Below are 13,484 nucleotides of genomic sequence, written 5' to 3'. Positions count from 1 at the left end.
AAATGTATTTTGGTTTACATGGCAATGCTGGGGGAGACACATGGGACTTCAGGGGTGGCATCTGTGAGATGCTAGAAGCTGACCCCGTATTGGACAGAGCCAGCTCCAGTCAGCTCCAAGATGGTTCTGCCACTGGCCAAAGCTGAGCCAATCAGTGATGCTGGTAACACTTCTGTGATAACATATTTATGAACGGGTAAAAACATGCTGCACAGCAGGAATGAGAGAGAGGAGTGAGAATATGTGTGAGTGACAGCTCTGCAGGTACAAAGGTCAGTGAAGAAGGAGGGGAGGAGGTGCTCCAGGTGCCAGAGCAGAGATTCCCCTGCAGGCCATGGTGACAATGGTAAGGCAGGCTCTGCCCCTGCAGCCTATGGAGGTCCACGATGGAGCAGATAACCCACCATGTCTATGTAAACACAATCCCTCTCAGAGAGGCTTCCTATTTTTTTGGTTTTATTCTTGACACCTGGCACTATAAAGAAGTTTAGAGAGAAGTGGAAGATTTGGAGTTAATCCCTAAAATAAATAAATAAATAACAAATAAATAAATAATAAGTTTTCAAACCATGGAGATCATAGTGAATGTAGGAATAGAGGAGACACAGCAGCTTGATATATCAATATATTCAAAACTTAAAACAGTAGAAGCTGGAAGATGCACATTCCTCCTAAAGGACCATGTTAAATATGTTCACTAGTGAAGAGCAAATTTAAACTGATATATTGTAATGCAAAGAGTTGCTGTTACTGGACTGGCCATGCATCAAGATTTCTACTATTGTCAGGAGAATATCCTCATCGAGGGCTCAGAGGCCCAGAACAATTAAGTAGTTTAAATATGTTTCCCCGAGAACAGAGAAATCCTTAATAAAGAACAAAAGGGAGCAGGAAGAAATTAACACAGGACATGTACACACAGATCACAGCATAGCTGAGATTACCACCAAGGTGTCTGCCCTAACTGGCAAAGGAAAATGTCCATGGGAATGAGAGATTATACCTGCAAAACTTTATCCAGTTTTGTTGCTTAACCCAACGTCTTGTTAATGCTGTAGAGCAGTGTTTCCTCGTGGACATGTAATGCAGATAAAGACTCTGAGAAAATGAAAACTTATAAAAGTTCAAATTCTCAGTCAGACTGAAGAAGAAAACTTAGTTTTCCGCAGGTACTTCCAGGGAGGGATGCAGTTCTCCTCTGAAGAACTAAGATCAAATTTACAGATTTAGATATTTAGAGCACTAATGAAAATTGAAAGTATAATTCATCCTAAGATATTTATGGTTGTACTTTGAAACCTGCACTGAAAATGGCTGTATCTAGGCTGGACAACCTGGCCTTCTAGAAAATAGAAAAGAACAGGCTTTCCTTACTTCTTTCTTTTTAGGGTTTGGTCATATTATTTCTTCTCTGTTTCAGTATCTCCAAATACATAAAGATGTATATAATCAGTCTGAACAAAGAACTTGATGCATATATGAAATTTTAATGTCTTTAACTAAGACTGGATGAAACATTATAAATCATTTGCTGCTGCTGCTTAAAATGGGACAGAAAATGAATGTAGGTTAAAGACACAATTTTACAAAAAGTGCAAAAAGTGCAGTTCAGCAAAGTACAAAGTTAATTTTTACAGCAGTATGTTTTAATCTAAACCAAACAAAGAATATAGTCAGTATTAGATAAAACAGGACATGACCTGCCCAATCTACTGAGCAGGATATTCTGGAAAATGATTGAAACTATCAGAACAGGTTGAATAAGATGGTGTGCTTCTACCCCTAACATCAAACTATCCAATAATGTTTGAGGTTGGCATGGACCTCTGGAGATCATCTAGTCCAACCCCCTCCTCAAGCAGGTTCAGCTAGAGCAGGTTTCCAGTACTGTGTCTAGCCTGCTTTGGAGTATCTCCAAGGATGGAGACTCCACAACCTGACTGAGCAACCTGGTCCTGTGTTTCACCACCCTCACAGTGGGAACATTTCTCCTCTTGAAATGAAAATTCCTGTACCTCCCCTTGTGCCTTTTAACTGACCACCATGACTAAAAGTATGACCTTATCATCTCCCCATCTGTCCCAGTAGTTTACACGTCAGTAAGATGAAGAAGATGTTGGATATGTCAGCCATTTCTACGTCCTCTGTCACTGTATGTCCCATCCCTTTCAGCCATGGGCCTGTGTTTTCACTTGCCTTATGTTACTGCTTAGCTACCTGTAGAATCCCTTCATGTTGCACTTCATGTCCCTTATCAGATTTGATTCCTGCTGGGCATTTCCTAACACTATCTCTGTACGAAAGAACAGTGTTTTTATGTATCTTCTGTGTGACCTGACCCCACATCCACTTCTTGTAGGTTTCCTTGTTAAGCTTGGATTTTTATAAGGAGCTCCTTGTTTATCTATGAAGGCCTCCTGCCATTCTTGCTCTTACTCATGAGGGTGGGACCATTCTTGAGCTTGCAGAAGCTGATACCTGAAAATCACTTAGCTTTTCTTGAACCTTCTTCTCTGCAGGACCATATCCTATAGGATTCTCCTAAGCAGATAATTGTGCTTGCAAAAGTTCTCTGGAGTGGTTCACTTGCCAGCCTCCAGATACCAATTTCTAAATTATTTGAGAAAAACTGGCCTTCCCTGCACCCCACTTAATACCATACAGCATTAAGCATTCTTTGCTGCTAGTAGAGAGAGGTTACAAACTAGTACAATCTCTCTGCATGCCATGCTCCTATTTCTATCTCACCCACCCACTCGCAGTACTATATTTATCCCTAGAACAAGTAATGTTGAGACAACTTTGTGCTTTATATATATATATCAGACTGCGAGTAAATAAAGCATGTATGTATAAACAGGTTTGCATTCACCAAAGAAATTATTCATTTATGTTAGATTATTTTTCTTATATTGGATAAAGAGTAGATAATGTGTGTCAGTTCTGTCTTCTCGTCAGCCATGGTATATTCACAGGGGTCTATTTGTCGGGAGAGTGTGAGCATGATTTAGGCAGTTGACAGTGAAATATGAATTTAGGTGTGTAACTGTTAGTCCTTATAACACAGTGACAAAGGATGGTGGAAAAAAATTATCAGACTAATAAAAAATGTGCTGAAAAAGAATGTAGTCAGAAACTGATCCATATTTAGCATGGTTGCTATGGAATAGCACAGAGTAACATGCTATCAAACACTGACATATTATTAAAGAAAAAATAAAAATTGATGGATAAGACTTCAAAATACCCCATATAAGTATTGTGTTTCAGAAGGATGGTGTAGGTGTTACATATGGTAGGAGTCAATGATTGCCAGACACTGTGAAACGTTAAGGGAGTTGTTATGCATCCACTTTATTTGGGCGCATAATGGAAAGGAGTCACTGAAATGGTTTATATATCCAGCTGGTGAGGATAAGGAGCATTTATTCTGTACCTTTTTCCTGTGAAGAAACATCAGTTCAAGAAATGTAAGCCGCAGGATGTGGTACTGTTAGGACAGATGACCTTGTCACCTCTCAGCAATACTTATAACCAAAGGAGTTTTTCAAGTCCAAATGGCAGAATAAGGTATCTCAGAGGATAACTGAGCAATTTTAAAAGTACTTAAAGCTCTGTATTACATCAGTGCTCATTGCTGGTGTTATGCTAGCCTTGCAAGTGAAGACATACTGTTGGGAGCTATCTTTAAAACAGCTTTGGAGACAGGATGTCTGCAACGGGGTAGCAAAGTGGTTTGTTAAAAAGTTGCAATTGTCAGAGAGAAGATAAACAAAGCAAAACTTTATCAAATTTGAGTAAGTCAGACAGCTCCTTCCTTCCCATATGACAGGCCATTGGGTTTGACTGCAGGTGTATTACAGTGGGCCAGCCCTGCCATTCAAAAAACAAGCGCTGTGTGACCTGCTCAGCAATGTGGTTTTGCGGATAAATAAGCACTTTCATGTTGTCTGTGTTAAAATTGAATTCCTGGTATGAAAAATTAATGTTGTATGTTGTATTATTCATTAAGAAAAAGTTTCACCTGACGGTTTCTTTTAAGTGGGTGATCCGTAATGTAAAGAAAATATATTAAGAATATAGTGACTGCACAATCTGAGCATTCACTGTTTGGCTCTCAGTCATATGTTGCTTTTTGGTCATATATTGGTGATTACTTGCAAAATTCAAATAAGTAGTATTTCACGTGAGTACTTGGAGGGAAGAGGCCAGCTTTTATACTGTTGGATCTTTATATGATATTCATTTTTCTTTTGGTTTAAATTATGTATGTATATCATCCATATATCAGAAACTTTTATACTCCTTGGATGTCTCAGAAACATCATTAGAGCTTACACATTAGAAATATCACGTGTGTTTCCCAGCTGCTTACATGATCACCTGAAGTTGTCTCTCATTAATCTGTAGAAAAGAAAAATAGAGGAAAAAGATTGTAATTATGTAATTTTGCAAAGGAGAGCAAAGAGAAATGACTTTATAAATGTTCATTGCAAACTGGTTTTGGTGCGATGCTGTTTCTCTTGTCTCTTTACTTATACAGAAGCAGGAAGAGACCTCTGGTGCATTCACATCAGGAAACACTGGATAGAGGATTCATTAACAGAGGTTTATTTTAGGTCATAAAAGTCAGCCATAACAGTAAGATATGCATGTGTATGGCACTCCAGAACATATTTTTCTTTCAGTGTATACTGCCAGGGATCATCCGTCAATGTGACTACTCACTATAGCTTACTTTTCAGGCAGAACTAACTATTTTCATATACCATGATATTTTCTATCCATGTGAGCTCTTCTGCTGCCACGGTAGAGATCATATGGATAAACTGTAGACTGGGAATCTGAAACATCAAACTGTCCACGTAGCTACATTGAAGTAGTGGATGGTAAAATTTAGTTAGCAAGACTTGCAACAAACATTTATAAGTAATTAACACAAAAAATATTCCAGATAACTCGTTAATTCTGGTAATTGAAATACTATTTCATTACTTCTATCTTAAATGTATGGCTTTGGTACTCCCTTTGAATTTATTTGTGTTTCTTTGAAGTGTTTGTAACTGCTGCAGAGTAGACACTCTTTTTGACAGTATGCAATGTAAACGTTATACTGACAACACAGTTTTCAGTCAGTCTACTTTGTCTGAGCTGTACCTAGGCAACCTCTTGTTAAACTTAGGCAACCTCCGGTCAGACTTGGCATCTTACAGTGTTTTCAAAGGACTTTAATAGTGTGAAGTTTAGAAAACATTAGCAGTAATGAGCTTTTCTATACTAACTCTAGTTTACAAAAGTTTACTGCCCTCCTCAAGTTGTTTTGGAATTAAACTAACAAATCTGAAAATTATAACAGGGTTTTGTTGGTGGTTTTTTTGTTTTGTCTGGGTTTCCTTTTTTTTTTTCTGTTTTGTTTGTGTTTTTTTGTTGTTTTTCTTTGTTTGTTTTGTTTTTTTTTCTTTTTTGCTTTGGGGTTTTGTTTGTTTGCTTCTTTGTATGTTTTTTTCCCTGCAGGAGACCAAGTCAGAGCTAAAAATATGCTGTGAGTTTTTTATGGTTTTATTTATCTTGTAGGTTTGGAGACTAGATAGTCCTTCAGCTAGAAATTCTAGTACTTTTCAATAAACCAGGGGAAGTCCATGGCAGAAAGGGTAGATTATTTTATTTGTAATACTCCTGGCAAAGGGCAAAAAGAAAAAGTCAATGTACTATAGACCTTTTATATATATGTATATATATATAAAAATTATATACATGTATATATTATGTAAATGTGCGTATGGATATTATTCCTACAAACACAAATATATTTAAATACAACATACATAATGCATTAGCTGTGTATTTATTATACATGCATACATATATATTTGTAAATGGATTCTTTTGAAATAAATAAATCCAAAGCATGAGCTGCAAGTTTGCTTTTAATTAAATTTGTTGACTTCTGTTTTTGGGAAAAAAATGAAGATGTAATTTAAAGCAATTGGATGTGTGCAGAGCTACAGGAACTCAGTAAGTTGTAGTTCAGTTAGCTGGTGTGAAGGATAAGGGAAATGAAAGCAATGGGGTGCTTCCCTAGTACAGCAGTTCCACTACCAATGCCAGGTTAAGGCCTTCCTGTCTTAGGCCATTTATTTCAGCATATTCTTCTGAGAGTAAACGAATGGGAGCTGGGTGTGTTATGCAGCTGTGGCAGTGTGCTTGGTTCTGTACCATGTTAGCTTTTTACCTGACAATGCACTCTGCTTGTTTTTTCTGTAAATCTTTTTGCTTGTTTCCATATGCTGTGTTGTTATCTTTGAAAGGAGTTACTGGGGCATGTCTGACCGTCCCAACCTACTGAATGCTTTAGTCTAGAGAGCGCACGGAATAGGCAAGAGAACATATTTAGAGGGATACCAGATTAGCTGATAGGCCTGACAGAAATTAAAGAAAACAGACTGACAAACTGTTTTAACTGCCAGGGTTTTCAAACACAATAAGTGAGCTGCGGGCCTTTAACTACTTGGGCATTGTAACCTTGCCAAAAAAAAAAAAAAGGAAGTGACACAGACTACATTTGCAGTGACAGCTACTATATCTGACTGAGAGATGCTTTAGTTCATAACAAATGGTTATAGGAACTCTGTTCTGCCCTGGGGCCAAGAACCAAAAAGAATGTAATGTTAATACGCCATGGATATTTTAAGCTAGGACAAATATATTAAAAAATTTGCATAGAAAAAGAGCAGGGAAAAAGAAAAAAGGAAAAGACAGAGACCATTCAGTTTTCATTTCCCTCAGATCTGTTGCACCTTTGCTGCTCATCCCAAGGGGGCAGGCTGTATTTTAAGATTCCCGGGTCCAAGGAAATGACCATCTTACACCGGTCTAGGCAGACACACTCCATTTCTCAGTTATATAGTTCTTTGGTTTATGACTATCTGTGTTGGGCCCATAAATCCAGTGTGCTGTCCTCCTCTGCCATCTCCAGTGATAAACCCCAAACTATTAATCGGCTCCAAAATCAAAGTTTGCATTGCATACTGTCAGATGTTATTTTATATTTTATTATGTCTACAGAATTGGTCAAGCTCATTGACACAATATTTCAAAATATACTCACACATCCTGGCACCACCTTCACTGAATATTAGGGTACACATTCACCACCAATATTCCCTTCCTGTCTTTGACCCATTTCTTTAAGAAATAATATAGAGATTTGTCTGCTATAGGTTCACCATTTGGACTATACAATGTTGCAAATTCCATTTTTCCCATTATAGAATCTTCACTATGGACAGTTTAAAAATTTTTCAAAGTTGTTTTTAATTTTTTTGCTCCCCTTAGAGTATGATATTTTTTTCCACTTTCATAAAGCTGGTGTCACAGAGAGAAAGCTTTCTAAAAAGATGCTTATGGAAGTCTTCTTTTTTTGGTTCTGTTGAAAGTATTTTTTCTAGTATAAAAGGAAAATCTTTATTTCATATTCTGTTTTTACAGATAATACTTTATCTGTTCAATTATCAAGGGGCAAATGTCAAAGGCTGCGCTTGGTATAGAAGAAAAACACTGAAAAAAGTTTTTTTCTGTTTCATATTGATCTCCTTTGACGAGACCTACATTTCAGTGTATCTTTCTGATTTTAGTTTAAAATCTGTTTTTCTAAAAAGGAAACCAAGCTTTTATTTGTTTTACCATTTTATATTATTTACCCTTCCCTAAATCTTTATCAAAGGGGAAAAAACAGTGCTGTTTTTAATGTAAATGCTTAAAAGACAAGCCTCTTGTGAAATATCTGGGGTCAATTAATCCCATTTCATATTAGACTCCTCTGTTGTAGACTTCTGCATCTGGGCTTGTTATCTCACTTCTCTTTTAGACAGTGGAGGGAAGCAAACATTTCTGGTGTGCAATTATGTCTTAATTGATCTCAATTAGGATGAGATAATTTAATACAAAGGAAAAAAATCTATTTTCCTTCAATGTGTATCTGTCATCTCTGATTTTTTTTTTTTTTACTACTTTACCTCCCTGATTATTACATGTTATAAAATATTTTAGGTTACAGTGTTTCTCAATAGTAGCTCAGGAGAACCACCTACACAAAGCAGATGACTGCAATCACGGATGTTTCCCATGAAGGGCCAGTGAAGAGCTGCATGACTTAATAATAATGCATTTGTGTGAAAGGTATTCTTCATATTAGATATTGAAGTAAATAATAAGTTTCGATGGATGGAAGCATTTTATATTATTGTAAATAGCTATTGACAACAGGGAGAAGTATTACTCCTGAATCAAGGAATCACTAGTAGACGTGTCAAATGCAGAGATGCTAGAACCTTCACACAGGTGACACTTTTACTTGTTTAGCAGAAAAATACTGCCAGAATGACCTCCAGAAAAAGGTACAGGTGATAAGCTTTGGGGAGATAGAAATGAATGTGACTGCAATCACTAGAAGAAAGTTAGGTTATTTGTAGAAAGCATAGCTTACTAGAGGAAAAAAAAAATTGCTGGATAGTATCTGAAAGCTGCATCAGTTAAATGCATGTGGAAAGCCAGCTGTGTTTAAGTGGAGGGAAAGAAGCTATGAACATTAATTTTTATGAGCTAAGTTGAATATTATATTACCTCTTATATTAACATAAACACCTGTAACTGCTGTCTTTATTTTGTCTATTATAAAACCAAAACAAAAATCCCAAACTTGCATTCTAGTATCAAGGGATAAATAAGAAAGCTGTCTTCTTGGGAGGCAAGAGCACGCATCATGCTTTTGCCTCAATAACAAAAGTACTGAGAGACTAAAGAATTTGTCCTAACACGGAAATCATAGTAATCTCACTGCTTCCTTAACAACACTAATTTAAGTTTTAAATAGTGTTTTAGATATGTGAACTTGTGATAGAATCTGAAAAGGAAGAAGTCAGACTCCTTGGATATTCGAAAGTAATAACTGAAAATGAGGAAGTGCTTCAAAAGACTGTTTCTTTCTCTGTGTGTGTGTAATTAGTGGTTACAGATATTCATTATTTTGTTTCATGAAAGCCCTGAAATGTGCCAGCACAGCAGGTACAGAAAAAAGAACCTCAATCCAGAATTCTCATTAGGCAGCTACAATATCTGTGATCCCACCAAAAGCCATTGATATGTTGGCAATTTGATCATAAAAGAAGAGAGAAGAGGTAGAGCATGTGAAGTAGAAAGGCTGGTGTGCTACAGGGCTTTACTGTAGGTGGGGCAGAGATGGGTTTGAAACTAAGCACTAGTGGCTTTGGAACCACTAATAGATGTTAGGAGGTAGGAATTGAGAGGCAGAACTTGTAGTGCATACTTTTTTTTCAGTAAATATGTTACTTTTGTGGGTGTGTGTGTGATTTGAGAAAAGATATTTGCCTTTGATTATGAGACACATTGCATTCACATTCATGACTTGGAAACATCAACCTAACATAATTCAAGTGAACATAAAAAAGGTCTGATTCCAGCACCACGTATGGTAGCTAATCACTATTGTTTTCTGATCTGTGTGATTTTAGGTGAATTTGTGCTTTCTTCCACTGATTTTTTAATGGTTTTCTGGCTTGTCTGTCTGATGAATCAGGTCAGCTACTGACAGGAGAAAGGAATTTTAGAGACAATAATCATAGGCCTACAATATTTGTTAAGGAATTAAAAATTTACACACGGCAGATGAAAATATTGTTCACAGTTATAGGCAATGACTTGAATGTGTGTACTTGTACAATACTTTAGGAAAGAAGAAGTTCATTTGGGGTATACAGTGATAAAGAACTGGAAAATAACAATGCCCTCTCTGCCCTTGGCTGCATATTCTCCCTCTCCTGTGTCTGCTCAAGCCACTATGCAGCCACATGGTGATCCCCTTTCCTGGTGATTGGTGATGGGGCTTTGCTGGTGTGGAGGTTTCTTGAATTCTAATTGACTAGAAAGGAGGTAGCTATTATTAATGCATGAACTTGGAACTGCATGCACAGCATAACACTCCAAATATTATTACTGCTAGAGGGAAATTCATTATATATATGTGGAGCTTTTGTAAGTCTAATTTGATAGTCTAATCAAAATAAAGCAAAGAATTATAATAATACTAACACAATACTACCATTTAATGGGAGTACTACCAATTACACTCCAAATTAATATAGGAAAGTCTCTATAGTACAGCTAGTTATACAGAAAAAGAAATCTTAGTCTTCACTTACTTTCTCTGGTGTTGTGCTCACTTTTCAGTGTCCCTCCAGGTTGTTAAGGTTGTTGGTCAGCCGTTCTCAAGCAAGTTGTCTATGTCTGCACGGCTATATACCAGCAGGAGTTTGAAGCTTCAAGGAAAAAGGGAAGGGGTACCTTCCTCCTTGTCTTGGAATCCACTTGTGTTTATCCATTTTTTTGAAGTGGATGTGAGCATTCTGTTAATTTGTTCTGAGTTATCTTCATGGGATTTCAGTTGCTTAGTGTTCTGTTCTCTTTGTATGTCTAAACTGGTTTAACAAGATTGTATTCCTGTGGTGACCGCTGACTGATCATTGCGATTTTTGTTTAGTTCAGGATGTCTGGTACCAGTCTGTGTTTACACTCTTGGAAGCCATATTTTATTTTATGATTACAGATAGTTCAATCTACAAAGAATAATTCCTTTTTCTCACTATAACCTAAAGCTATCTTAAATGAAACCTGACTGCTAGGTAATAGCTATTGTAGATAAAACAAGTTAAAATTAGCTTAGGCCATAGGCTAGCCCAGGCAAGCCTGGAGCTCCTACACTTCCAGGTTAATACCAAGCTTGTGGACTTTAAATCATAATGGTAAAATACCATATTTACTGGACTACAACAGCTCTATCTTGTTCACAGCTTTTCCACCCAAGTCTGTCCAACTCAGGAAATTCCTGATCATTCCAGGCTCCACATCGCGTGCAGTGCATATCTTCCAGCCCTCATCCTTGAGGAAATGTTCTAGACCTCCTAGGGATTGGAATATTGTCTCCCACGCTGGGACTTATCTCCTGAAGCACCCATAGCACTTGTCTGTCCCAGTGCTGAGAGAGCACCAACAGAGGCTGTGTCAGGGCTCCTATGAATCATGTGGGAGGGCTGAAGATACCACGAGCAATTGTTGTGCTTACAATTTACTTTCTGCCTGAAACCTCTTGAGCTTTATCTCTGCCAGTGCAATTCTACCTGTCAGGTGCTTCTACAATTAGAGAAAGTCACGTCCTCCCACAGCAGTGGGTGTTATCAATCCTATTAAGCAGCTGTTGGAACACCGTGAAAAATTCTTGGTTCATGAGGGTAAATAAAGCTAAGGATTTCTGCTGTGATTATAGGAAACAGGAATTACTTTCTAATTCATTCTTTTTCTTTCCCAAGCTACTTTTTAATATAAGTTTAATAAGTTTAATAAAAGTTTAATAACCTCAGGCTTCTTGGCTCAGTGGCAGTTCCTTTCTTCTTTCCTTCTTCTTGTAGATGCAACATATTGGCTGTATACATCACATCCAGCCATACCATATGTCCATAGGAATCACCTTCCTTTGATTCTACAGTTTCTTTTTTCAAGAACACACGGAAGAGCTTATGCTCAAGTTAGGAATAATCACCTAGAGTGTACTCATAAAACACAGCAAAAACTCGAACAGTTCTGTTTTTCCTGTGGTATTTACCCAACATAGAAAGAAATATCATTTAAAATGTGGTTTAAAATTATGTTTAGTGTCCATGACTGTAGTCAGTTCTGTTAGGGACAGCAAGCCATACAAAAATCTAGTCATTTCAAGGGATTGACATATGGCTCCTGCAAATCAAAAAGCAAACCTGTTTTCATTGCCTATTCAATCTTATAATGGTTTGCATTTCAGTTTAGGAAAATTAAGAAAAAAACCAAAGGAAATCCTACTGAGTTTTGAGGAGACACAAAATTCACATAGAGCTCAGAACTTGCAACAGCGTCTGTGTTTCATCTTGGGCTGTTAATTATACATTTTACGAGGAAAATATATGACTAAGAAAGGAAGCATCACTGAGTGATGAGTGGAGAGAGATTATTTACTATGCAGTCATTTGACATACTCTGTTCAGGTTGTAGGTGAAAGGTATTCTAATGTGAGAAAGGTAAGCTAATATTTGCCTGCAGTTACTCATATAACTGTTCCTCCCTTTACTAAAAAAGAGGTAACATGCAAGCTATAATGAATCTTCTCTATACTTTCTTTCTTGGTAGAACTGCCCAACCCCCTGTGAAAATCAGTATGACACATGACTTGTAGACATGTCCCATAACATTTAAGGTAGTAATTTAATTTTGAGAAGGATATCAAGAAGTGAAATTAAAGGAACATCTGTCTGTAATGCCATCAAATGTGCTGGATTTCTAGAAGAAATTCAGATGGTCAGAGAGCTGAAAAGGATACTATTATTTGCATTAGGGTGGCATCCTGGGGCCATAGAGGAGCAGAGCTCCGTTGTGCTAAGTACTATAGAAATGGAATAACTGACATCATCTGCCCTGACAGGGATGCCAGAAATTCCTCAAAGATGGGAATTCAGAGGGGATAGCTAAAACTGTACAGAACTCAGGAGAACACCCCATCAGACCTTAGAGCTGCTCAGAGCTGTAAGGTATGTCCTGATAAAGAGAAGCACTAGGCTAGTATTTAGTGCTTCAAGCCCCAAAAGTGGTAGAGCTGCATCTATGGGTAGCAGGATTACATACAGGAAAGATCTTAATCTTGATCTATTATCTTAATCTTGGTCTCAGTAAATGTTTAAAGACATTGTTGGAGCAGTGTACAGGGCTAAAAATGATACCAAGCTACATGGGTTTGGCAGCAGAACATGAAGTATAGATTCTTGGTTTATGAAACAGCATCAAGATTAAATATTTATGAGAAGATGGAGGAAAAACTATAACAAATCCCACTAAAATGTTTTTTCATATGAGAACAAGAGAACAGTCAGTCCATGACAATAGACTTCCCTGAGCTAAAGAGACAATTCCATTTTCTTGGGAGCCTTTCTATGAAGCTAAATTTTTATGAATCACAATACCTCGTTCTTGACAAGTTCTGCCTCTTGTGCTCTTCAGTTCTAGAATACAGTTAAGAGCCATTTCAACTATCTTAAAGTAAGAAACATCTGCTGTAGCAATGTGCCAGCATTGCCAGGGATTGGCTCTCAAACTGAATTTTCATTGGGCACTACCTTATCAAACATGCTGTGCTTGTTAGCATTATGTAAAAAGGGAATTGCATCAGGTCTTTGTGTAATAGATGAATCCTTTGTTTTTGGAAATATTAAAAAAACATTCTCCCAAGTGTATATTCTTGCAAAAACAATCTTATGCTTTTTACAAACATTTCTAATAGTAGGTTGAAAATAGTGAAAAGATGTGCTGGCTGTTATTCTATGAGAAGGCTACTATATTTTTCAGCTCTCTTTTTCCAATTTTTTGATGAATCAATTATGTTTACAGCT

This window comes from Pezoporus occidentalis, unplaced genomic scaffold, assembly GCF_034315485.1.
Source record: "Pezoporus occidentalis ecotype Australia unplaced genomic scaffold, CSIRO_AGI_Poc_V1 ctg112, whole genome shotgun sequence".
NCBI lineage: Eukaryota > Metazoa > Chordata > Aves > Psittaciformes > Psittacidae > Pezoporus > Pezoporus occidentalis.
The sequence above is the reverse complement of the archived record's forward strand: the minus strand, read 5'-3'. Positions refer to the sequence as shown.